Source organism: Anolis carolinensis, chromosome 3 (genome assembly GCF_035594765.1).
Source record: "Anolis carolinensis isolate JA03-04 chromosome 3, rAnoCar3.1.pri, whole genome shotgun sequence".
Classification (NCBI taxonomy): domain Eukaryota; kingdom Metazoa; phylum Chordata; class Lepidosauria; order Squamata; family Dactyloidae; genus Anolis; species Anolis carolinensis.
The window spans coordinates 265872754-265890595 of record NC_085843.1 but is presented as its reverse complement, the minus strand read 5'-3'; the positions used below and the strand labels follow the sequence as shown (position 1 = coordinate 265890595).

Here is a 17842-nt window from a genome sequence, read left to right as displayed (position 1 = left end):
TTAACTTAGTCATGCATTTTTCTGTGACATTAACATTGTCTGCAATCATAAGTGTGCACACATTTCTGCTTCCATGAAGGATTCGCACCACAAAATTCAAAATGTTTCAACATTTTGTCAAATCTGTATAAAAGGATATTTTTTCCAACTTTCAAATGGAGGGCACCCCTTTTTATAAGGGAAACAGGCAGATTGATAAGGGACAGGCTTTCCTGGTCTCAGATAAAGGTTATGCCTTAAAATAATACTTAACAAACCTATTAGGAGTAGTTGTAAAAGTAAAGGTTTTCCCTTGACATTAAGTTGAGTTGTGTCCGACTCTGGGGGTTGGTACTCATCTCCATTTCTAAGCCGAACAGCCAGCGTTATCTGTAGAGATCCTTCCTGCCAGAGCTGTACCTATTGATCTACTCATATATGCATATTTGCAAACTGCTAGGTTGGCAGAAGCTGGGGCTAACAGCAGGAGCTCATCCTGCTCCCTGGATTCGAACTGCCGACCTTTCGGTCAGCAAGTTCAGCAGCTCAGTGGTTTAACCCACTGCATCACCAGTGGCTCCTATTGTTATTATTATTATTATATTTATATCCCTCTTTTTCTCTCCATACGGAGACTCAAAGCGGCTCACAACTAAAAGCATTGCAATACAACTTAAAATGTACAAGTATGAAAACAGTATCAAACATCATTGAAAGCTTATAAAATCACAGCAGCTCCTGATGATCTTAAAAACCTTTTTAAAAACCTAGGTCCTCATGATTAACCTTAACCATTATAGCCAGTGGTCAAGTATGATGGGAATTGCAGTTCAGCATTTGGAGAGTCACAATGTAACATACTTGGGTTCAAAACAATAGATGTCATGCAAAAGAGACAGGAAATAAACAAAGCCAGGTGCTATGACAATTGAATGAGGCAGTTCTGAGAGAGAAGACTCAAGTGGCAGTTGTTTTATACTAGACTAAAGGATGGCTCCTTCTCTCACTTCTCTCTCTAGTTGTTTGTATTGCATTTGTTGAAAAGATACCCAGGAAATACAGTGTTCTGATTCATCCTTTGATGTCAGCAACAGTCAATTAAAATAACTCTGAATTTGCTATCTCCTTTGCAGACTCGTTTGAACATTCTAAAGTGATATATGAATGCAATTTCTTTTTACAAAAGATTATTAGTACATGGGAAAATATTCACATTCATTTCCCATTCTTACCCTAAAGAAAACCTCTTGACAACAATATTTTGCAGATCATTTTCTGAAAACACTCATCATTAATATTTGACTCAGCATTCTATAAATAAATGAGATGGATGGAGAAAGAGCTAATCAGTATAATAAAGTGCAGAAGGTACAGGCTACTGGAATGCTGAAGCTGTGATTGTGATCGGTTTTGGAGTCAAGGTTCAACTACTTGACAACCATTTTGTTAAGTAGTAGTTGTTCAACTAGAGTTCTGTTAATTGTAAACTCTCTTATATTGTGTGTGCAAAACATTTGTTTTAGGTTGTTTCACCTATTTTCATTATACTTGTTTCACAGAGAAAAACTATATTTTTGTTATTATAGATATGCCATTTACCAAATTTTTATTTTGTTGATTTGACCTATATTTCATTCACTTTTGAATTCATAGTGGCAAATAGTAGCTTATATTAAGAAAAATAATTTACATTAGGCTAAGCATGTTGATCTTCAAAATGTGTACAGCTCAGAAGAAAATACTTCTGTTTTTGCATCAAAATATTGAAAATGTTTACTCAGACGCAGGACCAATTGTGCTCACAGAGACAAACTGGAAACTAGGTGTGGTAAAGTACTGATCATATTATACACAAGGTTCATTATAGGTTAAATTTGCAGCTCCTGAGATAAATTCTCACTTTGAGAAAGATATCCCTATGAGAACTCAGAAAGGTAGCAGCAATTAAAATAGGCAAGATTGAGGCAGATAGATTAATGATCTAACCAAAAGTGGTTTTTTTTGTTTTGCTTTTTTTTTCTTTCTTTTTTGTATACCAGCCACACCCATTCCTTGGAATGTCTGATTTGGCTACAGGGACACATTGCTATAATGTACTCTTTGTGAAGCTGCTTTTGAAGAATCTTTGGAAACTTGAACTGTTCCAAAGAGCTGCAGCCAGATTGCTAATATGTGCTGTTTTCATGGTTCATACAACTCCCTTGTTGCAACAGCTCTACTGATTGCTTCCAGACAAAATACAAATGCTGGCTTTGACTTATATAACCTCAGGTCCACCCTATGTGAAGAACCACTTCTTCCTATAAGAGTCTCACCGAGCTTTTAAGAGGCACTTTGTTCTATCCCACCATCTTCACAGTTACGACTGGTGGAAATGCAGGAGAAGATGTGATTGCTCCCACAGAGGGGGGAACTCATTCCCTAGGGAAGCAGATTTGGCTCCTTGTTCTCTATTTCTTGAAAGGTCAACACGTACTTGGAACTAGTTTTTTTAAACAAGAAAATAGATTTCTGTAATATTGCACTGTTATCAATCTTTGTTTTAAAGTAAACCTTTAAATACTTTTAATTCTGTTATTGTTTAATAACTGTTATAATCTTAATATTGTATGTTTTAACTGTATGTATTTTTATTGTGTTTTCTTCCTTTTTATGAACTGCCTTATGTCCAAGTCTGAGAGAAAGTAGATCTATCTAATCTAATCTAATCTAATCTAATCTATCTATCTATCTATCTATCTATCTATCTATCTATCTATCTATCTATCTATCTCAGGATGGATGGATGGATGGACCAGTATTTTTAGAATTCCTTAAGGAACATAGGGATTCTGGGAGCTAGGGTACCAAAAAAAGTAACTTTTCAAAGTTCTCAATTTGACCAGCTGCTGATACGTTTAAATTAATTGAAATCAGAAAATATAGCATATCACAGATTATATAATAAGGTTCTGATTTTCCTCCATGCCAAAAACAAAGTTGTCCAGCTTTCTCATTTACTTGATTTCAGTTTTCTGAAAACATGTTTTTAAAAAAATTATATGGGGATTGGCATTCGAACTAAGTACTCTCAACTGAAAGCCAACATGTTATAGTCCAAGAAAAGATGCTTCACTGTATTTCCAAACATTTATTTTTATTATCACTGACATATATCTGATACAGACAATACAGATGTCTACATGAACTGAAAGCTACCCATTTAATTCTAGTTACTGGAACCTGAAACTCTTTATCACATGCTGAATCTAAGTCAGTGGTTCTCAACCTGTGGGTCTCCAGATATTTTGGCCTTCAACTCCCAGAAATACTAACAGCTGGTAAACTGGCTGGAATTTCTGGGATTTGAAGGTCAAAACACCTGAGGACCCACAGGTTGGGAACTACTGATCTAAGTGCTATGATGTTAGCAAAATAATTGTCATATGCATACTATTATTAACATCATATAATGTGAATGTGTGGATTATTTTAAATATGTTTGTTTGCTTTTCTGTGGCATAACCATGACCCTGAATTTATGAATTATATATCAACATGCTTCCCCTGGATACACTAGTGAATGTTTGGTGTAACTACCAATCAATGTGTAACCAAAACAGTATTCCCCAGTTTCCTTTTGATTTTCATTGTCATTATGCATGTCTCTTTAAACATTGATCATGGACCCACCCATTTTGCATAAAGGCAGTCTCAAGTTACAAACATCTAACATACTTGACTCACAGTTAGGAATGGGAGTGAGATAACAGGAAGTGCAAGAAACCTACTCCTAGAAAGGGAATTCACTCCTGAAAGAGTTACCATGAGAAAAAAAGTGTCTCTACTTAAGGTTTATCACCAATCCTTGTTTCCGCAATAAGCCAAATTTGAATGTGAGGTGAAATCTTCTGAACAGGGGCACAGACAGCAAAACAAACACCATTTACTCCTATGCTATCCGAAGCTAAAATTTACATATAGTTGGCTGTAGTTACACTTAAAAATGTATCTGTTCCAACTTACAAACAAATCTACAGAACTCATCTTGTTTGTAACTTGGGGACTGCCTGTATATGGGTGCTGCAGTAATGGCTACGGTTGTGAATATAGATGGGAGAAGTAGATAAATGTGTAAAAGGGGAGGGATTATTGGGCTCTACTATTGAAACCTGGAGCTGCATGGTGGATATAGAACGCATGAGATATGAGGATTGGCCAACAGCAGCATTCAGTGTGCTGAACATTTATGACTACTGCCATATAATTGTATCTGCACCTTGTGGCATATAGTCCATGATCTGTATGTTGTCCTTTCTTGTGCCAATAGCTATCAAAGCAGTTTCAGCTTTTGAAAATAGTAATATATTCATTATAGAGTAGGTAGAGTTTACATTAACAAGAAACCATAAACCGAAATGAGAGAGTTTGTGTAAACATAACTCAATATATACGCCAAGGGTGATCTGGAGATAATTTCATGTTCATGTGTGTGTCTGTATAAGTGAGCAAGTTTGCAAGTGTGCATGCATATGGTCCAAATCTATTAGTTATTGTTCTTCTCAGCTTAGTTCAACATGCCACTGTATCATGGTGTCTAGAGTTTTGTTTTAGAGGAGACAGGTCTGGTTTCAAATCCCTTATCAAGCATGATGTTTACTGAATGAACTATGACCAGGAATTCACCCCTGGACTAACTTGCCTCACATGATTGTTGTGACAAATGCAAGAAGACAACTATATTAATTACCCTGAGAAAAGATGCTAAAGGCTAGGATAAAGATGCATGACAACATATTATTCTATGCAAATCAATACATGTTTTGTGCCAGTTCATACCCTGATCCAAAATATCCATCATTAGACTGTTTTTTAAAAGGTCCCATCACCTGACATGTTGAGTGTGTAAAGAGAGATCATTAGGGAAAGTACATGAGCAGAAATAGGTTTATGAAGTCAACCATTCCTTATTCAGATGAGATTTTCTCAATTTTTGAACTGAATTTTACATTGGTGCTTAAAAGGAATCATAGTCTGAATATCTATTCCATTCTAGAAATTTGACATATTTAAGAAGCTTATGAGACATTTCAGATAAGATTTTGTTTACCACCTATGTGGAGATGTCTTCATAAAAAAGCATCATAAAGAGTTAGGAAAACATAACTTTCCTGCAATTGCATGTGTTGGAGAGCTATTATTTGCCTTTATGGAGAGGGGGGGGGGAATCATGTGTGAATTGATTTTTATGTTATTTGTAGGGCTTTTCACTGTGGGAAGTATAACCATAGCAGCACTTTTCTAAAAAGCACATATGTTCTCAACATCTCTCTACATTACAGACGGGGATTCAGTGGAGCTTGTGTTTGTTGTATAGCCTATAATGTCTGCTGACCTCACAAGGATGGTATGGCAGTCAGTGAAGGCTGGTATGTAAAAACATTTCTCTTTCATTTACAATCCATTTGATTTCCTGTTAGAACATTAGTTTGTATTTGAGACAAATCCATTACAAAGTATGTTTACAAAATTGGTGGAGGTTACTTCTCCCATTTTAACTAGTGGATTCCTTCACATGGTTGTGCACCTTTCCATTTATGGAATAAAGCTCAGGATCCATGACAGAGAACCTAGGAATATATGAACTGAAATTCATTCCATCTGGAAATTTATTAAGTCAGTGCAAGTTATGCATTCATTGAGTTGCTAAATTGCCATTTCATCAATTGGTCTATTATAGTTGGAAGAAACAATAGAATATAATACTTGATGTTTAAAATAAATTTAAAATCCTACAAATTCAGAAATTACTTGAGAGTCAAGTTGTCATAAAGTGATTTAGGTTTTCTTATTATTTCTCCTTCAGCAGTATAACTCTCATACTATATTTTCACATTTAACCACAAGTAATTTCATGTAATCAAGGAAGTGATGACCTACATTCTAGCTCTTGAAATTAAAATTGCAAATATGGACAGTATTCTTTTGAAGAGAGAATTATATTAATATAACAGGAAAGATACATTAATTACACTAATATAGCAGATTTATGTTAAGGATTATTTCTTTAAAAAAAAAGTGTGTTCTGATAATATAGCATCTCTCTTTCTGTGTTTTGGGTTACCAGATCAAAAATGTACATATAATTCTATGTTGTGTCTAGATTGTATGTTGAAGGGATGCACCACTTTGTGTCTCTAGAGGCCAAAGAAAGTATAAAAATGCTCGAAAAATGGGAAAAGAAAGAACAAATTGTGAAAAAAACAATATTGTGATGTAAACAACGCAAATATTGAAAAGATGAATTTCCATTTGTGGAAGCTTCTAAAAAAAAGGAGTTCTCAATTTTTTAGCTAAAAAAGCTATTGTCCACAGACGTCAAAATAATTGCCCTCAAAATAATCTTGAAGGTTCTTTGTCCATCCCTGGTTTATGGATAACTATTCTATGATGAAATTTTGTATACTGGTGATGTTCTTTATCAAGGATCAGTTCCTCTGCCTAAATAATGCATCAGGATGTATGATAACATTATTAAAGGCCAAGGATAGAGTATGCAAAGAAGACAATTTAAGAAAAAAAAAAAGAGAAACTGGGTCTTCAACATGCATGGCAAAATTTCAATGTAAATGTTTCAATTGGAAAAGTGAGTAGGGAGATACAGTTGAGTTTCATTTGCATATGGCATTAAAAGACATGAGACCTGAGGAAGTCACACAGTAAAAGAAATATTAGTAATAGACAGAGAAGACCAGAAGGTCAAAAACACATACCAGGGACCCCAACAGAAATATTACAGCAAAATTAAGAAGAAGCCCATTTGAGGACAAATCAGAAGTATAAAGATAGTCAAACAGAAATGAACAGGATGTACTCATGAAAGTCAAAACATCTTATATACCATGCTGGCAGCTTTAATAATCTTTTCAATTTGTCCACTCATAATTTTTACTCTTCCAGTACCTTAGATCAATACTACATTGTTTTATTTATTTCATTTTGCAATTTTATAATATGAGGCACAACAGTATGCATGCCGTGGATGAATGAATGTGTATCTTGGCAATATAGAAATGACAATGTTTCAAAGCAATCAAAAAGATTGCAAAGTGCCATGGATATTCTTCTGTTTCACAGTATGAGATAGCATTCTTCCAGCTAATTGTCCCCCCTCACACACACACACTTAGATTATGCAAATACTTGTTTTAACATAAAATCCTGTTAGGAAGCACTGTCTCATGTGCTACTGGCTCTCTGGGACATCCACTCACCCAAACTGCCTCTTCTTTCTGGAAAAACAAAGTAAGCGATCTGGTCCAGCAACATAGAAAATGGTATAATCTCACACTGCAAGATAGCCAGTCAGATTATGCAATATCTGGAAGGGAGATGAGCACATTCTGTGAAAGAATAAGTGAAGTCATTTGGGCAGGGGATGGATTAAAGAAAAATAACAGTTTCCCTCAAAATAAGCTGCCAAAATATGCTAACGTCACAAGTAAATTTGGCTCAGCTGTTGCTATATATTCATGATTGCAGTAATGCATAATAAATAATGTAACTCGTTAATGCCCGTTTGTACATCTAGATGGGTTGGAAAAGGCTACCTACAAAGGAAATGCTTTTTGTTTCATGTAAATTGTTTGTTGACCCTATAGGAATCAGCTTTCTTTTTCATCGGCAAAATGTGTGTGTATATGCCTTCAAGCCATTTGTTGATTTATGACAATCTCATGAATTTCATAGGATTTTCATAGGCAAGAAAAACTTAGAGATTTATCTGCCAATCATATCATTGTATGTCCCCCCCCCCCCCCCCCCGGAAATATAACCACAACATCTGACGTTTGTTAGGAGTTTTCCATCCAAGTATGAAGCAGAAATCACCCTCTTAAGCTTCCAAGAATGCACATGATCACAGGCCACAAAACTGCTTATTCTTGATAAAAGCTGTTTTGAAATGTTCATGTGCCTCTTTTAAGAAATTGGCAAATGTAAGGTTTCTTGTCTCCTATATGAAAGCTACAAGCCCTTTAGTTTCAGTCAGGGTTTCTGCAATTTGACCATGGTGCCTCTGTATAAAACTAATCTTTTTTTTTCCTTTGTGAAGACACAGACACAAAACACAGAGGACCTGATTCCTTGATCAAAAAGAGACAAACAACTATTCAGTTCTTATTCTTTTAAAAAGTCAGTTCACCAAGGCAGTAGGAATTGTAGTCTGCATTATGCAATGTCAAGCACAAACATCACAAACATGAATAGCCCCTCACTGAAAATACATAGAAACTATTACCATCCTTTAGATAATGAAAAACATTTTGAGCTGCCTCATTTTAGCACATGGGAGCAAGTAAGTACAACCCCATTTTATATAACTATAGTTATGCACATCAAAATTTTAGTGAGATGGCTCAATGGTAGAGCAAGCACTTCGCATATGAATACCACAGTTTAAATTGTGAACCTCTGTAATAAACCCTGGCAGCTGCCCTACCTTGTAGATGGGTCATAGGGTTGTTATTGATGTAGATTTGATTGTTTTTTTTTTCTTTTTTGGCATTTTTCATGGGATAAATGGAAGAACATTGCCTAGAGGAGTAGGGAGTTTAAAGTGTTCTCAAAGATTTAATAACATAATTAATCAGATCACCCTAGTAAATGGTATTCTAAAGTACAGGAGACTATTAGGTCTATAATTCTTCCAAAGGATGGATGGATGGATAGATAGATAGATAGATAGATAGATAGATAGATAGATAGATAGATAGATAGATAGATAGATAGATAGATATCAGTCCAATGAGGTGACCTTTGATCTCTTTCCTCTCAGAAAGGACTTACTGCAGTGCCAGCTATTTTTGAGTCGAGGGAAGGAAAAAGGGAGTTTGGGAAGCAAAAGACAGCTGTTTGCTTACTTTGTTATCATAGATATGTGAAAAATTTCAAAAGATTTTATCACAGGAAAAAATAACAAGAGTTCTGGCAAATTTGTAATTTCTTTGGCATTTGTAATCTTCTGCAGACATTTTTGGAAAAGCTTTATTTCTAACAATGTTAGGTTTTGTGTAAAAAGAAATATTTTTGCAAAATACGACATTTTGCACCAGCATCTTTTTCTTTTTTGTTATTGCTGCTGCTGCTGAAAAAGTGCTGGTCTTCTGTTCTTTTCTTCTGGTGTTTTCTTTTCTTACAGAAGCAAAGGGCAAAAACTTGCTGTGATGGGCAGTTTTTTGAATGGGGTGTCTCTACATGTCAAGGCATCATTTTTCATAAAGATGCAAATATTCTTTATAACCCTAAATGGCTAGAATGATTTACAGGAAGTGAGGAGGGCAGCCAAGAACACTTCTTGTGCTTGGATTTTGCTTCAGATAGGAGAAGAACATTGGCCTTGAAAATTTCCCCCTTTCAGCTAGGTTTCATCGCTTTTTCACATAGTCTCTGAAGCCTGGTATTTTGTTCTTGAATCTCTAGGTCTTATCATCTATGTCTTGTAAGGTATAACCAACATGTTGGCTTGCTTATGGAGTACTTCTAGTTTGCAAGAAAGCAGTGAAAGATAGAAACAATGTGCTGTTTTGTTTTGTATTGTGGAAAGACAAATTGACCCATGGTGTAGTAGAGCTTAAAGAGCAATGAAAAAGGTTGGGGTGGATAGGCAGAGGGTCAGGTCAGGGATCATGCTGAACTCTTTGCAGACAGCTGAAACTAGGGCAGGGTCACATTAGTTCATGAGATAAAAAGGGCATTTTGTTAGATAACCAGTGTGCTGTAATGATTTCCAAATGTCAAAGGCAAGGAGGCTTGATGTAATCTGAGCATTGCTTGCATTGGGTGGCAATAATATAGAGATGTTAGAATCCACATTTGTAGGCCACCAAGCCAAAAGTTAATATATGGTGAGAGTTCTATGCAGTTGCAAGTGTCCAAGTCAATACTGAGTAAATAAATACCCAAATGGTTATTGTATGAAGGGTGGGGTGAGTGGGCGCTATTTTGTCTTTTATAGCAAAAGATCTTGGGCTCTGTGATGGGTAAATGAGGTATACAGTATGTGCATCCATCATTGGCTTTGACACTTTTTCTATGCTGGGATGCAGTCCAAGAAGGTTCAACATGGAAAAATGTACATTTTTGGATTCAAACGTTTCCCTGTTGTTTTCTGCATCATGTTAAAGGTGTATTTTGCTGTTTCTAGCTGAGGCTAATCAGATAGTTAGTGAGAAGAGCAAAGACCACTGAGTTTTAGAATGTCTCAGATATGCTGGAATATGTGGCCAATGACAATGGAGAGTTCTTTAAATGCCATAGCTAAAAGCCACGAACAGAACTATAGTAGACTCTCAGGATGAATCCACACTGACATATACTGTTGTTTCAGAAAGCAGATTAATTGCATTGAACTGGATTAAATGGCAGTGTAGACTCATATGATCCAGTATAGTGCAGTTAATCTGCATTCTAAAACTGGAGTGTAGATCCAGCCTCAGCTAACCAGAACCCAAGCAATGGGATATTCTAAGCAACTCCCCCCCCCCCCCAAAAAAGAAATAATACTTTTTTAAAGTCCTGTTTTTATAATACAGTCAAACACTACAACTATTATATTACATTAAGTTCTCTTTTATTTGTCTTAATTTGTTTTCAATTTCATTATTTCAATATTACTATCAAGTCAATTCAGAGCTTATGTTATGGTATAGTATGGGGTATAGTGTTAGGCCTGTTTTTAAGATTAACTCTCAAGTTATCAGAAACTACATTTATTCGGCATCTAGCAATCCCCAAGGAGCCCCTGATAGCACAGTGGGTTAAACCGCTGAGCCACTGAACTTGCTGACCAAAAGATCAGCAGTTCAAATCTGGGGAGCGGAGTGAGCTCCCTCTGTTAGCCCCAGCTTCTGCCAACCTAGCAATTCAAAAACATGCAAATGTGAATAGATCAATAGGTACCTCTCTAGCAGGAAGGTAACAGTACTCCATGCAGTCATGCTGGCCACATGACCTTGGAGGTGTCTATGGACAATGCCAGCTCTTCGGCTTAGAAATGGAGATGAGCACCAACCCCCAGAGTCAGACACGACTACACTTAATGTCAGGGGAAAACCTTTACCTTTACTTAGCAATCCCCATGAGTGCCAGTTAATTGAGAGACTACTGTGCTTGTCAATGAAACACAGTTGCTTTTGGAATTGTAAACCTTAAACATAAACTTCAAGCTGGCACATTCAAAGTATGCATTTATAAATATTTCGTACTAAGTGCAACATACGCCTGCAGAGTAGCAATTTGGTCTTTTCTCTCTGTGCCTTCAAAATGCCAGAGTTGACAGCAGCCTTTAAGAACAACACAGAAATTGTATTGGGGAAGAACCAACCAGTTTGGTTTTGTCTCCTAGCAAAAAATAACTTTGTTCTTTGAATGATGCATTTCTAAAAAGGATTTGTGTGAGGTAGAATGTGCCCTAGTTACTCCTCTGCCATAAATATTCCTACCTGTCTCCTGATGGTATGTTGGTGCCCTGAAGGGAATTCAAATTTCCTTTTGGAAGTTTCGTAAATGTGGAGGAGAGAAAAATTTAGAGGAAAATAATCATGCCTTTCTTGGATGAATCTGTTCCACATGCTCATATTATCTCTTATTTATCTTCCTAAAGCTGAAGGTTGTTAAATTATCTCCCCAAATCTGACGATTAGATTTGTATACAGGACTAGTATGTGATATGACTCTTCTGTTCTTCATACATAAGGGCAAAAATGGAGAAAGAGAGATAGGTTCATTCAAACATCAATTATTGTTTTAACACCTTTTTAAAAAATTAAGAGAAATATAATTAACTATACCTTAAAATATAAAATACATATTTTGCATGAAGCATTTAAATATGATCCTTGCCCCACTGCCTTGGGGGCAAAATAAAAACAAAAGGAGAACATTGGCAACAGTAGTCTAATTTAGGAACAAAACTTATGAATGGCCACGTGTGAAATTGACATGGGCCAGAAATAGAATTTCTGAAAATGTTAAGGTAAATATATAATAAATATTTCATGAAATTAAAATATTTAAATATGCATTTAGGTGGGATTCTCCTCCCCCTAAAAATCGTATCAGTGGCAAACCAGCATAAAAGCTCATATGAATGGTCACATGTGAATTCAGTATATACCAGAAATAAAAATAACATGACCATATGTATATTTATAAAGTACTATCATTGCACACATGCATGCTGCTAAATTAGAAGAAGAAAAATAGACAGGCGTTAAAGGAAACGTGTGACAAAGTCTTGCATCAACAAGACTCAGAAATGTGTGTTCTTTTAGAAATCAAAATCTTAATATTTTGTTCTGAATCCAGTTGTATCATTACTGTGATGGCAGGTTGTCGTATGCTTGCAGAAGTGAATTCCCACTTCTCCTCCCTCCTTTTTTCTCCAGAACATAGGGACAAAAAGACAAATTCTATATACATGCTGTTCTGTCCCATTGGACAAATTGCACAGCCTGTGTACATTCTCTGTTGGCCTACTACTTGAGCAGCGGTAAATTCCTGTGTGTGAGTGCAACTCTGCTTTTCCCTCTTTCAGCATTACATTACATTTAATCCTTTGGTTTCACTTTAGAAACAAGGGCAAGTGAACTCAAGGGACTATAGGTCAGTGAATACAGTACAACCCTGTTTTTTTTTCTTCCTGGAGGGCTATTGCCATTAGAAGAGACAAATGGTCTACTGTAGAATAAAGCAGTTTCCGGTGTTCATATAACTAGCTAATAGAGAACACAAAATGCAGTCACAATTTGAAGTTGATGAGAATTTTGGAAGCATTCTTATTTTGAAATTAGACTGTTTTCTGCTTGATTTAAAGAGCAGCCGGAATTAGTCTTGAATTTCTACTTTGTATGGCTGGTGGCAAAAATATTCCAGAGCAGTGCATTAACACAGAGAGGGAGAATTCCGTGATCATTTTGTTCATGCAGTAAATGAAAAGAGCCTTGAGAGCATTTAAAGCAAAGGTATGTCAAAGAGATTTCAAACCCAATCGCTATGGATCCAGTGAAGTGTACTGGGTAGTTCAGAGGATCTATGAAGCTTCAACAGTTCAAAGGAAAAAGGCCGAGGACTCGTATCATTTGTAAGTGATTCCCTAGGCTGCATAACTTGAGATGATTCCTGATAGCTAAATTTTCATACGCTTTGTCAGATTAAAAGTAGGTCATCACAACATGGACTCATGATTCAGACTCTTGCTTCCTTGAGTTAAGAAATGTTAGGATCTGTGGTGGAGCCACCAGGGTGAACTGGGTTCTCTGCTTTGTGAGGTAGGGTGGCAGGCAGGAAGCAAGCAGGCTTTCTGTCTCCTTCATAGCCATTATAATACAATCTGGCAAATGCCAACCTATCATCATTTGGGCATTCTGACATTAGTAAGGAGAGATGGGTGGCACAGCAGGAGATAGACTGAAGGGGAGGGAATTAGTTTTCCCCTTCTGTCTTTTGTACATTTCAGTGTGGAAATCAAGCAAACATAAATTTGAATTATTACTGTGGCATGAAAGTTATTTCTTCCCCTCCTCTTAAAAATGTTATATCAAACCTTTCTTACTTGACTTTGCTTTCTGACTTTTTTTTCTGTCAAAAAGCATCAGCCTTACTACGAGTCAGCATAAGGTGACTGCTCAGAGAACAGAATTCACATATTAAGAAGCAAATCATTAATTGTTTACATAATTGTATTGCTATTTCCTACTAGAATTGAGAAGTGATCACGGAACTTTCTTCCTTCTATGTCAAAAGAACTTGATAGGTTGACTGTATCGCTCTATTTGCAACTCAGCTTAAGCCAGGAAAATTCTGCAGTCAATAACTTTCATATTTCTTGGTCCTTTATAAACACAATTAAAAGCACTAATGCAAGTCTTTCAAGTTCTAAAAGGCATTCTGCTTGGATTACCTGAAGGATCAGTATATCCCACATGAACTTGCTTGTATACTTAATCAGAAACTGAAGTTAAGCCAGTGTTAGTGGAGAAAATAGCCTTTTCAGTAATGGAAACCAGCCAGGAGAATACTGTTCTTAGGAAAATCTTACTCTGGTTGATATCCTTTGGCTCCAAGCCCTTTCAGTCATCTTCTAACTTTTGTTAATGTGAAATGTATCACCCTTTGCTTTTAAAACATTTATTACTGTGCATTGTATTTGCTATGCTGAAACAAGACGCTGGCAATATAGCTTTTTGTTGACTACAATTCAGATTGTTCTGCTAAGGCCAGGAATCTCCTGGTCTGTAGAGCAGTGGTTTCAAAGAAATATTCATTAATAACTATCCTGTATAAAAATGGTCCCACTCAGACTTGGAAATTTTGTCTAAGAAATATCGATGTGAGACTTGCCAGAAACTTTTTTTTCTATCCCCAGGGATGTAGCTATGGGAGGATGGCCATTACCAATAAGGGTTCTGCTTCATAACGAATTTTTCCTTCACATTTCCAACATTGCAGATGGTGAGATACTGAAAATAATCCACACTTAAAACTCTTAATATTTGTTTTGTCTGGAGGCAATGCCCTTATTTAGATCCCCTATAGCTGCATCCAAGCCTATGTCTCCAATTGATTCATTACTAATCTTTTTAATGGTTTATTTGAAATATACCCAGTTCTTTTAAACAAAGGTCACCAGGTGGCTTTTTTTTTTTTTGAAATTTCTTCATTTTTTCCACCTTGGAAATGTACATTTCTATAGCAACTTACGATACACACCTCTCATTTTTCCTCCTAACTGGAACAATTAGGAATTGTTCCTTCATGATGGCATTTTAATGAACTCATATTCATCATGACCTCTCTTCTCGTTTAGCGTTTCTAGCCATGGGATCACACCCAGTATTTCCCTAAGTTTTCTGAATTCAGTTTTCTTAAAGTCTAAAATGCATGTTTAACTATTCTTGGCTCCTCCTTTCCTCAATGTAGCAAACTCTATGGTCATTCTCACCTAAGAATTCTGTCACTTCCACCCTGTTAGCCAGGTCATCACTGTTGGCTAAGATCAGATCTAAAATGCCCAATCCCCTTATTGTATCTTCCACCTTCTGGGTAAGGGAAGTGAGAAATTTGTTGGATATATTTAGCAGAGTTTGCTGATATTTTGGCAGAGTGATTTCCAACAAATTGTCAGAATAATTGAAATCACCTATTACTACAAAATCCCTCCTTTCTGAATATTTGGTCATCTGTTCTAGGAAGGTATCAGCCCAGTCTTTAGTCTCACTTTGGGGTTGACAATGGACCTCCATAATGGTATTACTGTTTCTTTCTTCTTAATTTTTACACAACAGTTCTCAACCCGACTTTCAGGATTTATACAACAGTTCTCAACCCGACTTTCAGGATTTCACAGGTGTAAACATATTTGGCATGTTATGTTATATCTCTTACTTTCCTATTTGGTCTATTTCTCTGAAAAAGATTTTGGCCTCCTTTTAAGTACATTCCAATTATGAAACATTGTCCATCAGGTTTCAGCAATTCCTGTTATATCATATTTGTTTGTTGTATTCAGCGTTAAAGTTCATCTTGTGTTTTTCCCATGCTCTGTTCATTTGAGCTTTCTGAATTTGAATAGTGTCATCTAATACCATTGGTTATTTCTCTTAGCTGTTTATTTAAGGTTTGTTTTTCCTCACTGTTGTGTACTTATACTATTTATCTAGTTTTTGATAACATTCATCTCCAGCACCTGACAAACTCCTGCCCTTAAGAATACTGCTTCCTTTCTCCACATCATTCCATTTAAAGTCCTCCTGATCAGGTTTCTGAGCCTCTTAGAAAAAACATCCCTGTCAATTGATGTAAAGTGCAACTCATCCCTTGCCAGAATTCCATCTTCATGAAACCACAGATCATGGTCTAGGAAACCAAATAATTACTGACAGCACTTTCTGGGAAGCTAATTGTTCACTTACACCCTTCTTCTGTCCTTCCCTGTGAAGTGTCCTTTAAATAGAAGGAGAGATAAAATAACGGTCTGTGCATCAAAGTCCTTCACTTCCAACCCAGAACCCCATAATCCCTTGTGATATCCTGAAGGCTATGCCTTGCAGTGTCGTTGGTTCTCAATTACACAAAGACAAGCATTAAGCTGGATCACCCTGTGAAAAGGGATAAGGCTTCAATGAGCAAAAAGGGACCTAACACATCATCTGCCAACAGTTGATTTTCGTGCTTGCAAACAGCTGCCTTCTACACCTTTTCCTCCTCTTCTTGCATAAATCTGATATTCAGCAGACATAACCAAGAAAAACAAAGGTCACTTCCTTACAAATGTCAGAAATTTTTATGCAGAGAATGTGCTGAAAGTAGATAGCATGTATAGTGCCAAAGTAAGCTTTTGCAGGATTTTTCATTTCTATTTTTGTAGCTACCATATTTAAAGGATGCTATTGATGAATCATTTGTTATGTATATTAAAACAGATAAAATGGGTGAATAAAGAATCATTGAAGTAAGGGGGAACATAGAACCTATTATTATTATTATTATTATTATTATTATTATTATTATTATTATTATTATTATTATTTTATTATGACACAGCAAAAAAGATAGATATGCTGGATTTCATATCACAAAATCACAAGTCGAACACTTCCCAAGTGTCTAGGACTGTGTGATGTATTTTCGGATGATGCACGCAGATCCAGCAGGGTGGCCTTTTGCAGCTGGCAGATCGTAATTTTGTCAATGTCTATTGTTTCCAAATGCCGGCTGAGATCTTTTGGCACGGCACCCAGTGTGCCCATCACCACCGAGACCACCTGCACTGGTTTCTGCCAGAGTCTTTGAAGTTCAATCTTGAGGTCCTGATAGCGGCTGAGTTTTTCCTGTTGTTTTTCGTCAATGCGACTTTCACCTGGGATGGCGACATCAATGATCCAAACCTTTTTCTTTTCCACAACTGTGATGTCTGGTGTGTTGTGTTCCAGAACTTTGTCAGTCTGGATTTGGAAGTCCCACAGTATCTTTGCGTGCTCATTTTCCAATACTTTTGCAGGTTTGTGATCCCACCAGTTCTTTGCTGCTGGGAGGTGGTACTTGAGGCATAAGTTCCAATGAATCATTTGGGCCACATAGTTGTGCCTCTGTTTGTAGTCTGTCTGTGCAATTTTCTTACAGCAGCTGAGGAGATGATCAATGGTTTCATCAGCTTCCTTGCCCAGTCTGCATTTTGGGTCATCAGCTGATTATTATTATTATTATTATTATTATTATTATTATTATTATTATTATTATTATTCACTTTATCTCTCCAAATGAAGGGCCTCCCCTGAAGATCTCAAGGCCCAGGCAGGTTCGTACAAGGGGTTGTGGTCAGCCAAGTAGCCTGGACCCGAACCATCTGGGGCTTTAAAGGTCATAAGTAGCACTTTGAATTGTGTCCAATAACAGACTGGCAGCCAGTAGAGCTGCTTCAACACGGGGATTGTCTGCTCCCTTCAGCTAGCCCCGGTTAGCAACCTGGCTGCAGCTCTTTGGACCAGCTGAAATTTCCGAGCAGTCTTCAGAGGCAGCCCCATGTAGAGCATGTTACAGTAATCCAGACAGGATGTAACTAAGGCATGTACCTCTGTGGCCAGATCTGGTTTCTCATGAAATTGGCACAGTTGGTGCACAAGTTTTAATTGTGCAAATGCCGTCCCAGCCACCTTAGATACCTGGATCTCTATGTTCAGCGCTGAGTCCAGGAGGACCCCCAAACTGTGAACCTGTGTCTTCGGGGGGAGTATGACGCCATCCCCTGATCTGTCTTCCGACTGACCAGGAGTACCTCTGTCTTGTCTCAATTAAGATTCTATTTGTTCTCCCTCATCCAGTCCAC

General features: G+C 36.9%; 1 protein-coding gene across 8 annotated transcripts in view; it reads left to right on the top strand.

The window, feature by feature from the left end:
• Positions 1 to 17842, top strand: part of slitrk3 (SLIT and NTRK like family member 3) — a 48311-nt gene that overhangs the window by 14799 nt on the left and 15670 nt on the right. For 5 of the 8 annotated variants that reach the window (XR_010004792.1, XR_010004789.1, XR_505846.3 and 2 more), the window contains one exon: positions 5301 to 5387. The exons of the other annotated variants lie outside the window; for them this stretch is intronic. The gene's annotated coding sequence lies outside the window, so the exon portion shown is untranslated. The remainder of the gene's footprint in view (positions 1 to 5300; positions 5388 to 17842) is intronic. 8 annotated transcript variants of the gene reach the window in all.